This window comes from Pipistrellus hanaki (assembly GCF_964339955.1).
Source record: "Pipistrellus hanaki genome assembly, chromosome: 5".
Taxonomy (NCBI): Eukaryota; Metazoa; Chordata; class Mammalia; order Chiroptera; family Vespertilionidae; genus Pipistrellus; species Pipistrellus hanaki.
The window spans coordinates 58,904,027-58,919,025 of NC_140507.1; positions in this window are offsets into that span (position 1 = coordinate 58,904,027).

Below are 14,999 nucleotides of genomic sequence, written 5' to 3' on the forward strand. Positions count from 1 at the left end.
CTCAGGAAACTTAGGGTGTCTGCCTTCTGAGCTCTATCCGCCGAATCCCCAATCCAGTTTACTTCACCCTCTCTCTGCTGGAGCACAAGGTGGGTGGCTCCATACTGTGTATTGGCCCTTTAAGAGGGTACCTGGATTTTTAGCTGTTATTCTCTGGCAGACAGTGCCCCACTGCTTTTAACAGCTAGATATTTTGTGGGTACCCTCCTCAGTTCTGGTGCTCTCTGCTGGGGGCCCAGCTTGGGGATTAGATCCCAGAGTTCTCAGTGGCAACTCCCCACAGCTGAGATATCTCTCTGGGACTTCTCCTACCAGACTCTATGTGGTCTCCACTTTTGGTTCTTGGGGGTCAGGTTTCTCTCCTGTGAGTTTTCCATTGATTATTTAGGAAGTTTTTCTGTATTTTAGTTGTGATACCAGTTTGTTCCTGGGAGCATGTCCGTGCAGCATCCACTTACTCTGCCACCATTTTTTTTTTTTTTTCCCCACTGTCCTCTTTTTGCAGCTTCAGGTGGCAGCTGGGGGAAGAGAACTGTAAATGAACTCCTAGACATAAAGGCAAGGAATAGATCAATGCAAAAAGAAAACCTGCACTTTCTGCTTAACTAGCTTCAAATATTTTAGACCTAATAGGAAGCCATGTGATAAATGTATGACAGTAAGAGGGAAATGTTAGGAAGTTTAGCAGAGTACAGCATCAGCTATTATTAAACTGATGAACTTTTCATGGGTAACCTTTGCAAGTTCTATTACCATGGAAAAAATTCCTGTACAAGACATTTTTAAAATTTTAAAGTGAATAAGAATGGGGCAACATTAACTAAAAAGTTGAAGCCCTCTACATTTTTATGGTTCAGAATTTATAATGAATTATAGTTAGGCTGACACATATCTAGTTACTTTTCAAAATAGAGAAATTGTGCGATCCCGAAACTTTTAAAAATTATATTTTAAATATACTTTGCTCTATTGAAGAAATCTATAGAGATCACATTTTTAAGGTACTTAACTCCTATTCATTTATTTTCAGCTTTTAAACCTTATTTTATCATTTGTTTACATAGGCTAACATTTCTATAAGCAAAAGATATTGTCACTATAATATATACATTATCTGAGGGAGAATGAAGCTGGTTCATAATTCCTGGAAGATTTGTTTCTGACAATGGTGAAATAATTGGGACCAGACTTGCCATTCTCCCATAAACATTTTCAAAACCAAGCATAACAGCTGACACATCTGTGCCCAAATATGGGACAACAGGTAGCATGAACCATGACCCCTAAGAGAAGGTAAACAAATGAGGTGAGTCCTGTAATTACCCCAGCTGTCTGCCCAGAGGCCCTTTCCATATGCTGGTGCTTGAAAGGAAAGCAGAGCTTATATCTAAAATAAAACTGAGTGAAGGAGACAGAGGGCAGAGCTCAGGGAGGCCGAGGTGGCTGCAATTCAAAGATCATAGTATCAGAGAGAATGGAGTTATGCAGAGACAGGGCTCCTAAAATCTGTATAAGGGTCCCCTTGAGCCAGTTGCTATGTACTAAGCAAAACTTGGGGAGGTATTAGTTCATGAGGTCCAACAGAGTGTTCAGGTGCCTATAAACTAACAATTATCAGAGCTCATTCAGGTCTGGAAGATGCTGGAATATGACTTTCCCAGATCTCAGAGTCTTCGTTGATCATAGGGTCCATTCCAGATATACCTAGACTGATAGGGAACAAAACAGTGAGAGCATAAACGCTTAACACCAGGGGTGAGAGAGCTCCAGATTTTACAGATATTAATAAGACACAAAGGTAATATTATGAATCACTTTATGCTAATAAATTTGACAATTATATAAACTTGAAAATATTAGGAAGACAAATTATCATAACCAGTTAATCTCTAAGTTATGTATTAATACAAAGTAATTATTATATTTTGTGTTATATTACATCATGGAAAAATAGTGGAAGGTTAAAATCTTTTTTAGTACTGATACCCATGATATAGTAATTACCATACCCCTGTGCTAATATTTTAAGATTGTATTTGCTAATTTTCTAGGAAGAATAATGTGTATGCTACTATATACAAAATTGATATTTAATATAATTATTAGGTAATATTAGGTACAATTATTATGAAATAGCAATACACAGTCAATAGAATGGTTGCAACTTAAAAGAAGTAAAATATTGACTTTCAAGTAGACTTTCAAATTGTGAGGTTTGAACTTGAAAATGTCTATATTAGTCTCCCTTTGGGGCTGAGTTCTCCCCTGTGGACTGTATATACACTGGGAAGTGGAGCTGGCATACTTGGGTTTGAAAGGAGTTATAGAAACATTTATATCTGTCTTACCTAAAATTTTCACTTAAGGTTTTTAAGAATGACTATGCTGATTAACAATTTTTATACTTTTCTAAATATGAATTACTAGAGGCCCAGTAATTACTACACAAAATTCATGCACGGGGGGAGGGTGAGGGTGGGGTGTTTGTCCCTCAGCCCACCCTGCATCCTCTCTAATCTGGGACCCCTCTGGGGATGTCCTACTGCCGGTTGTGGAATCAGGCCTACACTGGCAGTCAGACATCACTCTCACAGTCTGGTACTGCTGGCTTCTAACTGCTTGCCTGCTTGCCTGCCTGATTGTCCCTAACCACTCATTCTGCCAGCCTGATAGTCTCCTAACTGCTCCCCTGCCAGCCTGATTGATGCCTAACTCCTCCCCTGCCAGCTTAATCTTCCCCTGTGGGGCTGAAGGGATTGGGGGACTCTGGCTGGATAAGGCAGGGCTGAGGGGACTGGGGGGCTGAGGCTGGATGAAGCAAGGCTGAGGGGACTGGGCACCACCATCTTGTGGCTGTGGGCACTGCCATCTTGTAAGGGCATAACAGTCAAATAGTATATTCCCTTTTTATTGGCTGTGGGTGCTGCCATATTGTGAGGGCATGGTGCTCAATTAGCATATTATTTCTTTATCAGATAGGATACCTGCCTACTTCTCATATTTTGTTTTTCTGCCTAGTCTCTGGGGCCATTTGACTTTCACTGTGGGGACACAGTGATTGTGCCTTTGTGTTATGGAAGGAACAATCAGTTTTTATAGCCTCAAAAAGAAGGGATTTTTTTTCCTCCCCAGATACAAAGATTTTTCTTTATGGAGCTGTCACTCAAAAGCCAAACATAGCTCTATGAGCCAAAACTGCAAGATGAGGAACTAGGCACACACTCCCATGCTGGTCATTTGATTGGGAAGAGTCTCCTCACTAATTTTTAAGGTTCATATAGAAGATTCTTCCACAGGGCTTCAGCTTTCTCAGTAGCTCCCTTATTTTCCCAGTTGGGAGGTACATCTTTTTGTCTTTAATGAACAAGGAATTACCTGTACAAAGGCTTACTACGCAAGAAACCAAAAAATGAGCTCATTCTCTAGAATTATATATTTTTTTCAAAAACTGTGGAAAATCCAGAAAATATATTTTTTAAATGACAGTGAATTATTAGATCATAATCTGTACATTTTGTACAAAATTCCACTTAGTTTATTCTACATTGCAATCAATGTTCTTAAGCATATCAGCATCCTGATATTAGAAAGTTTCTAGAAAAAAATCATTTAGTAGAATCAGAAAAGCACATTTCTGTGTTCAATAGCTGTTTACTTAAATGCACATTGCAGTTTTCGGAAGTGGTTTCCTCTCATTGCCTATATTTGCATAATGCCTATTGCCAGGCAGGTTATTTAAGAGCAGTGAACGTTTTAAGTTTGGGATGTGTATAATGAAGGCAGTGGTTACTGCAACTGGCATCATTTGGTGATTCAGAAAAATCTAATTTGGTGTGTTACTTTCTGTAACTTTTATCAATAAGTTATTTAAAAAAAAAAAAAACCAACAACACAGGTTTTGGAATGATGCTACTTTTAATGTGTAAGGCGTATGCCCTCATAACCCATTGCTTATTTGAGATGATGAGAGTTATATAATTGGGATACGATTTTCAGCAGAAGGAGGCTGTCATCTTGTCAAGCCACGGAAGTAAGAGATTTGGAACCATGACTAAAAAGACATTTTATTCCTGGCTCTTCATTTACTCTTTGGAAAACCTTAGGCAAATATATTTTCCTTTTCCATCTGTGATCCAAAATGCAAATAGAGAGATGATATTATTCATCAGACATGAAAGAGATTTATCTTGCGTTATTTTAATTATCTGGAAATGAAAACACCATGCAAGGTTTTAAATAGACCCCTGTGATTTCTAATCTACTTATGGAGAATTCAACTACTGTTTCACTCACTTTTAGTTGAAAAGATATAAAATCATGCATTTTACTACATTGATAATCCAGTCCTAAAAATGTGCGTTTACCTAAATATTATTAAGCTTGTTTCCTGAAACTGGGGAATAGAGTGATTTATTCCACGATTCTCACAATTGTTCATTACATTTACTTCTTTTCCTAGGAAATAGGACTTCTATTTGTTATGCAGTATTCAAATCATGGCCAAGGACTGCTGACTCTGTCAGAAAGGAAACTAATGAACCATATTTTAAGGAGAGTTTTTCGGGGATCCTTTCCCCCTCCCACCTTGGGAGCCCGTTCTGTGGGACTCTCTCCCCTTTCCTCCTCCCCATGTGGGAGTCTGTACTTGTACTTTAATAAATTTCCACATTTGCTATAAAAAAAGAGTTTTTCCTTTTAATAAATGATGAAAAGATTAGTGATTGTAAATAGCAACCTTTAGCCTTTATTTTTACTTTTGGAATCCTCAGGTCTCTATCTGGCAAACTTTTAACTTTCTTGTTCACTGTGGCCTTTATGAAACTTTCAGTAGAGATCATAATCATATTCTATAAGGCTTTTGTATTTCTTTATTAATTTTTAGAAAATAAAAATGTCTTATAGATGATTTCTTACTTTAAAACTAAGAACCTTTTGAATCCCAAGTCTAATTTGGTATATTCTAAGATTATAAATTAGAGCTCAAAATATATCTGAATTTTAAAATATATCTGACTTTGAATATATCTGAATTTGCCTGATTAACATAATTTACTAAATAAACCATGTTTCTCAACATTTTTGTTAAATTAATATAGGAAGCTTCAGAGCTATTGATGTTTTGCCTTTCATACATTCTGGATTTGGGGTTAAATGGTTTTTTGAGTTTCTGAGGTGATCCCAATATAAAACCAGAATCAGGAACCAGTGAAATAGAAAAGTCACTGGTCCCTCTACTGTGGGCATGAAGCCCAATAATTGGATTGCAATTCAGCTCCCTTAATGCAATCACTTAAGTTCAATAAGTCTATATGACATTTATTGGACATCTCCCAAATTGAAACCACTGTGCTCAGGAATGAAGAGGCAAAGGTAAGCAAGGCCTGGCTTCTAGCAACTAAGAAAGGACATTTTCAATGCTGCTGTGAAAATGATTTTTTTCTGCTTTTATTTTGTCCCCAGTATACATGGACCCCCAGCTTCATTTTTTGTATTTTCTTCTATATGAATCCTAAGGGCAAGCAACTATATTCCAGAGGATTTGTAGCATTCTGAGATGTTCACCATTCTTTTTTTTTCTTTTCTTTTCTTCTTTTCTTTTTTTTTTTTTTTTTTTTTTTAAGTAATACTATTTACCTACAAATTTTTCTTACAAAAAAATTTTTTTTTAAGTAATGAAAATAATTTGAACTATTTTATGTTCGACAAATCCAGTTTTAAGTTTGGTGTGAATGAAACCCAGAAACTATTGGACTCTGGTGTCAATGTAAATAGATGAGACAAATAATTACAGTAGACTCTTTCCAAAGATAACGTCAGAAATCATCTCTCAAACAGGTGAATAATAAAGGAGAGCTTAGTCTCTGCAAAATGCTTTGAACACTAAAGTTCTGTGATTCTAAGTTCTGTTATGCATAAACTAGACCTGACTATCCAATGTGGTAGTTACTCGCTACATGTAGATGTTTAATTCAATTAAAATTAGGATAATTTAAAAATCATTTTCTCAGTGATGCTTGCCAGACTTCAGGTGTTCATTAGGCACATATGGCCAGTGGCTGTATATTGAATTATGCAAAACAATAGAACTTTTTCTTCACCACAGAAAGCTATACTGAGTGGCCAGATTACTATGACCTCTGAACCCATAATAATTTGGGCACTCAGAGGATAGATAGATAGATAGATAGATAGATAGATAGATAGATAGATAAATTAGAGGCCAGGTCCATGAATTTGTGCATGGATGGGGTCTGGCCAGCCTGGCCAGGGGGAGGGGAAATGGGCAGTTGGCCAGCCTGCCTGCTGGTTGAACTACTGGTCGAGGGGACAGTTAGCCTTTTATTATATAGGATATACAATGAGTGGCCAGATTATTATGCGTTCAGAGATCATAATAATCTGGCCACTCAGTGTATATTGGACAACAATGGCCTGGATAGTTTCTGTTTTTTGTTGTTGATGTTGTTTGTTTATTTTTTTGTATTTTTTTTTATTACTAAGTAAAATGAGTAGCAGAGTAAAAGGTATAATTGAGTTGAAGACTTAATCCACTTCACATGACAACATATATAATGAGGAATATATGACCATAGTATGTCCTAAGCTCCTTTTAAATTGCTGTTACTTACATTCCTTTTATTGGAATTTTCTAGAATATATTTACCTTTAACCATGAAGTAGCTACTGTAAAATGTCAAAAATATGATAATATAAGGGAGGCACATAACTTTAAATTTACCTGTGTTACCTAGACCTTACTGATGTTGGTTTCAACCTTATTAAAATCATCTGCCAAAAGAAAGTTGGTATTGCCCTGGATTGGCTCAGTGGATAGAGTGTTGGCCTGCAGACTGAAGGGTCCCAGGTTGGATTCTGATCAAGGGCATGTACCTTAATTGCCAGCATATCCCTAGTAGCGGGAGTGCAGGAGGCAGCTGATCAATATTTCTCGCTCATTGATGATTCTAGCTCTCTATCCCTCTTCCTTCCTCTCTGGAAAAAAAATTAATAAAATATATATTTTTAAAAAATTGGTTTTGGTGCCAGAGGCCAAAGCTCAGGAGGTGACAAACTGCTTTTGCTATGTTTGACCCATGGAAAAGAGATTTTAGTAATCATCTAACATCTATCTACATTGTGCCTAACATCTCCAATTAGTCAGCATATAGGCATTTAATACTTGGCTGTTCTAATTGCAGAAACAGTATCCTTGTTAACAAAGTTGTTCAGGTCAGTCAGGGCCTGGACAGTGGTAAACAGCAGGACATGTCTGATAAAGAGTGAGCAGTGCCTGTTCAATTAAAAAATCAATAAGTTACTTCCTGTAAACATAAATGGTTGCAAATGAGAAATTCACCGGTGGCTTGTCTTGTTTTGTAACAGATTTCAACTGAAATAAAAACCAATGGGTACAAGCTAAGCCAAAAAGACTGAATTTAAAATAAGATAGCATCTATCACGTTATCTTTCTAAATAAAATGCATGCCCACCCTTAGATGTGGAGATAGTTGCTTATCTTTAGTAGAGGATTTTGGCTTAACTGTCCTTTTTTATTCAAGTACATGTTGGGAAGCTGCTGAGTATGGGTATAAAAATGTAAATGCAAAAGCAATTGATAATTTTCATTATTAATTCCTGTCATTCTAGGCCACTGAAAAGGCCAAGAGGTTAAAAACTAGATGAATCACTCTGTAGTCTTTACAATAAAAGCATCAGGTGGCAGTAGAGTGGGAGAGCAATATTATTTTACTGAAGATGAAGCAGTCCTTGGAGCTGCACCTGTCAACAGAATCTGTTGTAAAATATGCTTGCAGACAATGTTTAAATGGTTTAGCCAGAACCAAGAGAGGTGTAATTAACAGTGGATGTGCAAAATAATCTCTGGAAACTATTTGCTTTTCTACTTGACATGTCTATCATGCAGCATCTCACCAGAGTTGATATTTTATAACTCTCATGTCCTCATAATTTAATTATGTTGTAGATGTGCAGAGTTTACCAAAGGACTTCATGATGTATTCAGAATGTTTCGCAGGGAAGGAAATTTTGATTCTAGTTTGTTTGCTGGAAAGAAAAATATTTACATTACAAATAAATCTTTCTACATAGAGGGAGGAATAAGCAAATAGAGGTACAGACAGAATAGTATAGGTATCAGTAAAGACAGGTTCAATTGTGCTATAACAGAAAATGACCTGTAGGTCTCATTGGCCCATAACAGTGAATGTTTAGTGTCTTGTTCATCACTGTTGGGGGCACTGCTCAGTTTTACCATCACCTGAGGCCTAGACCATAGGAACAGCCCCACTGGGGACACTGCTAAGCTTGAGAGATTGGGAAAAACAAGGTGGAGAATCATGTGAAGGTTTGATTCTACGTGGAAATGGCAGGTTGCAATTCTCATCTTCCATTTGCCAAAGCCAGTCACACGACCAACCCTGAAGTCAGGGAAGTGTGATGGTATAGTCCTCCATACCAAGGGGCCCTTTAAGTAGAGCAGCAGATATTTTGAGCAGATAAATACAATCTTGTCAAAACATTAGCTGCTGGAATCAGGCAAACTTGAATTCAAATCTCAGATCAGCAACTAACATGTACATGGGGCTCTCTAAGTCTTAGTCTTTATTGTTTTCTACAGTACTTATTTCATGGAGTTATATTATTTGAACAAGAGAATGCATGTAAAAAGACTTAGAATAATATCTGCCACTTATAAACACTATTATAGATGATATTATAGTCAAGCTCTGTTTAAAGACTTTTTGAAGCTTTGGTTTCCTTAATCCTGTCTAATAAAATAATAATGCAAATTAATCATCACTTCGAGATGGCTACAAGCCATGCCCACAAACCATGTCCACTCACCAATCAGGAGCCAGTATGCAAATTAATCCAAGATGGCTGTGGCCAGGGAGAGAGCAGGAGGGAGGTTTGGTTTTCCCTGGTGATGGAGGAAGCCAAGCTTTCTGCACACCCTGGCTGGCCCAGGCCTCCTCTTAAGGCTACAAAGTTTCAATTATAAAAGATAAATAAATCCCAACAGAAATGACTGCCACCAGTGAGCGAACAGAAGGTTTGGCTCCACTCCAGGCTACAAAGTTTTAATTGTAGAAGGTAAATAAATTTCAGATACCAGGATCTCTGCTTGGGTTGCCAGGGGGCATGGCCAGCCTGCAAACCACCACAGGTCTTTCACCCAGGCTGTCCTACGCCCCAAGGGAACTCCCACCTTGATCCCGGACACCCTGCAGGGCAAACCAGCTGGCCCCCACCCATGCACCAGGCCTCTATCCTATCTAATAAAAGAATAATATGCAAATTGACCATCACTCCAACGCACAAATGGATGCCCCCATGTGATCAAAGATCTTGCCCCCATGTGGACACAAGATGGTCACCATAAGATGGCCAGCAGGGGAGGGCAGTTGGGAGGGACCAGGCCTGCAGGAGAGGGCAGTTAGGAGTGACAAGGCTGGCAGAGGAGGGAAGTTGGGGGCAACTGAGTCTTCAGGGAGGGGAAGCTGGGGGGACCAGGCCTGCAGGGGAGGGCAGTTAGGGATGACCAGGTCTGCATGGGAGGACAGTTATGAGCAAACAGGATGGCAGGGGAGCAGTTAGGAATCAATCAGGCTAGCAGGGGAGTGGTTAGGGAGCTATTATGTTGGCAGGCAGAAGCAGTTAGGGGCAATCAGGAAGGCAGGCAGGCAGGCAAGCAGTTGGGAGCCAGTAGTCCTGGATTGTGAGAGGGATGTCTAACTGCCTGTTTAGGTCTGATCCCATTGGTATCAAGTCTAAACGGGCAGTTGGATATCCCTAAAGGATCCCAGATTGGAGAGGGTTCAGGCTGGGCTGAGAGACACCCCCTTCTTGTGCACGAATTTCATGCACTGGGCCTCTAGTATTATAATAAAATTCTTTAATATATTTGAAAAGCAATTGTAGTTTTAAATATTCTCAGTTGGCTAGTAGAAACTAATACTTAATAGCAATTCACATAATATTTCTTTACTCTTTATATTTTATCAGGGGCAGAGGAAAAGATTTAGAAAGAGATAGCATGTTTTTGTTTTGTTTGTTTGTTTGTTTTTTAATATATTTTAATGATTTTTTTACAGAGAGGAAGAGAGAGGGATAGAGAGTTGGAAACATTGATGAGAGAAAAACATCAATCAGCTGCCTCCTGCACACCCCCTACCTGGGCACCTGCAACCAAGGTACATGCCCTTGACCAGAATCGAACCTGGGACCTTTCAGTCCGCAGACAGATGCTCTACCACTGAGCCAAACCGGTTTTGGCAGATAGCATGTTTTTTTTTTTTTTTTTTTAACAAAATCAAAAGAAAAATTCTAATTTATAATAATAAATTCTAATTCTGAATTTATTATTGGCAATACATCTTTATTTTCATGCCTCTATTAGAATTTTGTAATTAAGGTTCTTTTTTTCTATTTTTCTATGTTCACCAACTTGAGATAATTTTTAACCTAGATTTTTGTTTTCAGAAAAAAAATGCATTCCTTATAAGCCCTGGTGCTGTAGCTCAGTTGGTAGAGCATCCTCCCATGAACTGAAGGGTTGCTGGATTAATTTTCTAGTTGGTGCATATACCTGGGTTGCAGGCTCGAGCCCTGGTGGGGGTCATGCAGGAGGCAGCTGATGAATGTATCACTCTCACATCAATGTTTTTTTCTCTCTTGTCCTTCTTCCTCTCTTTCTAAAAATCAACTTAAAAAATCTTTAAAACCCCTCACAAAAGCAGCCTTTATGAAAAAATTCATTCCTTATAGAACCACATTAATAATTATAACTGTTAATAAAACAAGATATAAAAGTATTCCAAATAGAATATAACAAAAAGCACAGAGTGAGCTTGAAATTTTGTTAAATGTCAGAGAATTATTTAAAAATTATTTTAGTGCTGGCAAGTAATAGCATTTTAATAATCGATATTCATAAGAACTCTGAATATAACTAACTTGAAGTAAAGAGTCGGTCTGAAAAATTAAAGGCTATAGCAATAATAAGGTGAAAGAGAATGGAATATTTTTAAAAACCAAAGAACGGTATTCTCATATTTAAAATTCATAAGCAAAATTTTCATAAAAACTGGCATTTGCTTCTGCTGACATTTGAGGAAATTGGGGTTCATTCCAAGGTCATTGGTTAAACGTTTAATGTGAAAAAAGTTTTATAGACCAAAAATGGCAAATACAAGACTAATGAATAAAATGATCTTCCTTAAAACAAGCTTTCAGTGTCTAGTGAAGCCCTTTCCAAATGAAGCATCAATCAAAGAACTAAAAGTTTTATCTTACCTTTTAGAAAAACAGGAATTTAGAATCATACTATTTCAAAAAAGAGCTAATTAGCATGCAGAAAAGAACAAATGGGACAGTCTTAATGAAACCATCACAATTCATTTACCAACATTTTATGCCTCTTACTATTTAGGATGAAATGAATTAATCTCCCTGCTTTACAGTATATCTCTTCTTTATGGTACACCTTTCTCTGATTCTCTGTATCTGTTTCAATGTGACCACCTTCCAGAGTTTACTGCTGACTGATTTCCTTGCTTCTGCAAAGTTGGGTGATGTAACTGCCTATGCAGGTTCCACAGGTCCAGGTTTTCCTGCTTTCTCTTCTGCCCTGGACTTCCCTCCATTTCTCTTTTCTTACTTAATCCCTTTATGTTTTTTTTCTCTAATCCTATCTGTATCTCTCTTTTCCATATATCTTTTGATAGGAGAAATGGACTGAAGTCTGAAAGACCTGTAGAGATGGAGGAATTGCCAATAATAGTCATAGGTACACAAGAGAAGAAACAACAGAAATAATATTTTCACGAGTGGTGTGTGTGTGTGTGTGTGTGTGTGTGTGTGTGTGTGTGTGTAAGTGTAATCAGCACAGAACCAGGAGCTTGACTTCATCAACTTTCCAGTACTGCATGATGGTGGAACCTTTGAACATTTACTTTTTAAAGCTTACTTTCTTCCCCCAAAATAAAAATAAACCATAGGATTTATATACTTATACGCATAGCCCATGGACATGGACAATAGGGTAGTGAAGACCTGGGGAAGATGAGTAGGGACTGAGAAGAGGGGGGTATAGGGGAGTATAGAAGACATCTGTAATACTGTTAACAATTAAAAATAAAACTAAATAAAAAAATAAAGTCATAAAAGAAGGCTCAAACATCTTACTTATTAAATATCAAGTTCTATGCTAGGATCTGACCACATAAATGCGAGTAAAGCATGATCATACACTCAGAGTCCTCTGTTGAAGCAGGGAAGATAAATATGAACACAACAATACTATAATGAATGGCCAGGGATGTTACATACTCTGACAGCTTGTGACAGAAGCCTTTTAAGTGCTCTTTGGAATATTAATGAAGTGTGAGGGGAAAAGACTAACTTTAAGATTTTTGGACTGACCTAATGAAAGAATGGAGTTATTGAGATTTTAAGAGGGGCAGGTTTGGAAATTATACTAGGAGCTCAGTTTTAGACCTGAAAATTTTAGGATACTGATTTGACACCCAATTGAAGAAGTTGAGTAGGCAGTTGGATATTGGAGTCAGAGGAGAAATATTGGGACTGAAAATAAACTTTGATGTTTTTAGCATATGGTGGTTCTTCCTTCTTCTTTCTCTTTCCTCCTCCTCCCTCCTCCTCCTCCTTTTCTTCCTTCTCCTCCTCCTCCTCTTTGTTCTTTCTCCTCATTGTTCTTCCTCCTCCTCCTCTTCTTCTTCCTCTCCCTCCTTTACATCTCCTAGTATTCAGATGATTTTGCTTTCTCACCATTTTTACTCTATTTTTACACTTATTTTAGTTAGAATGTCATTTCTATAATAAAATAACACTGGACTATTTTTATTTTGAAAAAGACTTGAAATAACTACTGCTTTCTCTTTTTCCTATTTTAAAAAATATTCTAATATATACTTTTTAATGGGTGACATCTTCAAGGTACTATTTATGTGTAAGAATCAGAAGAGAGAACTCTAATCAGGGCTCCCCTGTTTAAGAGCCAGATAAGCAGTTACAAATAAAGGAGAAAAAACAAACAAACAACCAGAAGGAAGAAGGAAACCAGAAGAGGGTGTGTTCAGGGAAGGACAGGAAGAGTTTCACAAGGATAGGGTAATCTATTGTGACACAGTTGCTTATAGAAATAAGGCCTGAAGGACTGAACTTTGAACTTGGCAATTGAAAGATCATTGTGATGTTGATAACAGTTTCCTAAAAGAGGTGAAGTAAAAGCCTGCTTGAATGGGTTCAGAGGAAACAAGGTGCAGCAATTATAGACAAATATTGTAGGAGATCTTCCTTCAAGGACTGAGAAAATTAAAGGGTAGGTTTGGAGGGCAAAGCGGACTCAGTGTGTTAAGGTGAGAGCAATCAGAGCATAGTTCAGATGTTATTATAATAAAGACAGGAACCTGAGAGGTAAGTATTAATAAGTGATTGTTGTGACACTAAGTCTTTGAAAAGAAGAAATAAGATGTGATTTACTTCAGGTAAAGGATTGGCCTACATTATTGAGCACAGCAACAGGAGCAAAGGAGGTGAAAGATGCCCGAGTGTGAGTAGTAGAGGTGTTTATTAGAAGTTGTTTTGAAAATTTCTCTGATTGCTTCAGGATGTAGAAAGTGAGTTCAGTCTGCTCTGAGTGAAAATTAAGAGGTTTTTGAAGTTTAAAGAAAAAGTACAAAAAAATCACGAGGGAAAGTAGGAGAATGAAAGAAACAAGGAAATTCACCGTGATCTATTTGAGATCAGTTAACCTTGAATTCAAAGGGAAGTCAGCCAGCTTAGTGACTAGTGCTACCCAGACACTCTCAGCTGTTTAGATTGAGAGTTGGATTTACCCAGGATCTTCTTAGGCCAACTGAGAATGGGGGGAAAAAAAGACTTGAAGGTGGAACACACACACCAGGAAACACAATGATTGCTCAATGAGTTTGAGAGGAATTCAGCGAAGGGAGAAACCCTGAGGTTTGGGTTCAGGAAACTATCATGGTGGAGATCAAACTTGGATCTTTGTTTTACTGTTGCCAAATAATTTTTCTCCCTTTATTTGATAAATGGTTTAGACCATTTCACTATTTACAAGTCTGACTTCAATTACTTCCTGTAATTGAAGTCATATCCTGCTTTAAGAAGCTTTTCATTAGAAAATTTCATTTGTACCCAGAAGTAGAGAAAATAGAAAAACAAAACCCAATGACAGATACAAGTCACCAACTTAGGACCACTTTCCATCACTAAGGCTGCCACTTTCCAAAATATTTTATATTTTGATCCCATTTCCCTAAAAGTAAAAAAATAAAGAACACCATGTATAGAAAAGTATATATGTATGCTTTATGTACATAATGATAAATACAGTTCTATTTACAGAATATAAGTATCTATAATAATATAAGTATAATATGCTAATTAGATTGGACAGCCCAACAACCTTCCAGATATCCTTCTGGATGACCTTCCGGATGAAGACGTGGCTGTGAGGACTCAGCCCCTTGCACGAATTCAATGCATCAGGCCTAATACACAATCAGAGAGATTACACAAATGTTATAGACTAATATAAAACTAATATATAGTTTGTCCTCCTACTTCCTGACCTGTTGGTTACTCTCACCGGTGAACTCAGAGAAGCCAATGGACATGATCATTGGTTGATGCTATCTGAACAGTTTAACTTCTTTGAGGACAGGAAAGATTGCAGAATGGCTAAAATGAATGCAGAGGGGCAGATAATTTCCCATCCCAATGGTCACATTACTATTTTAGGAATATAATGTTTTAACATCGACTAAGGAATGTTGTAGAAGAGAAATTACAGTTAGAGACTGGGTGAATATTTCAACAGCCTGGGTAAGATGGAATAAGAATTTGCACTGGGTGGCAGGAAATAGGAAGAAAGTGGAATTTAAAAGACACGTCTATAAGAAAATTGAAACAAAAAGAGATGACTTGGCTGC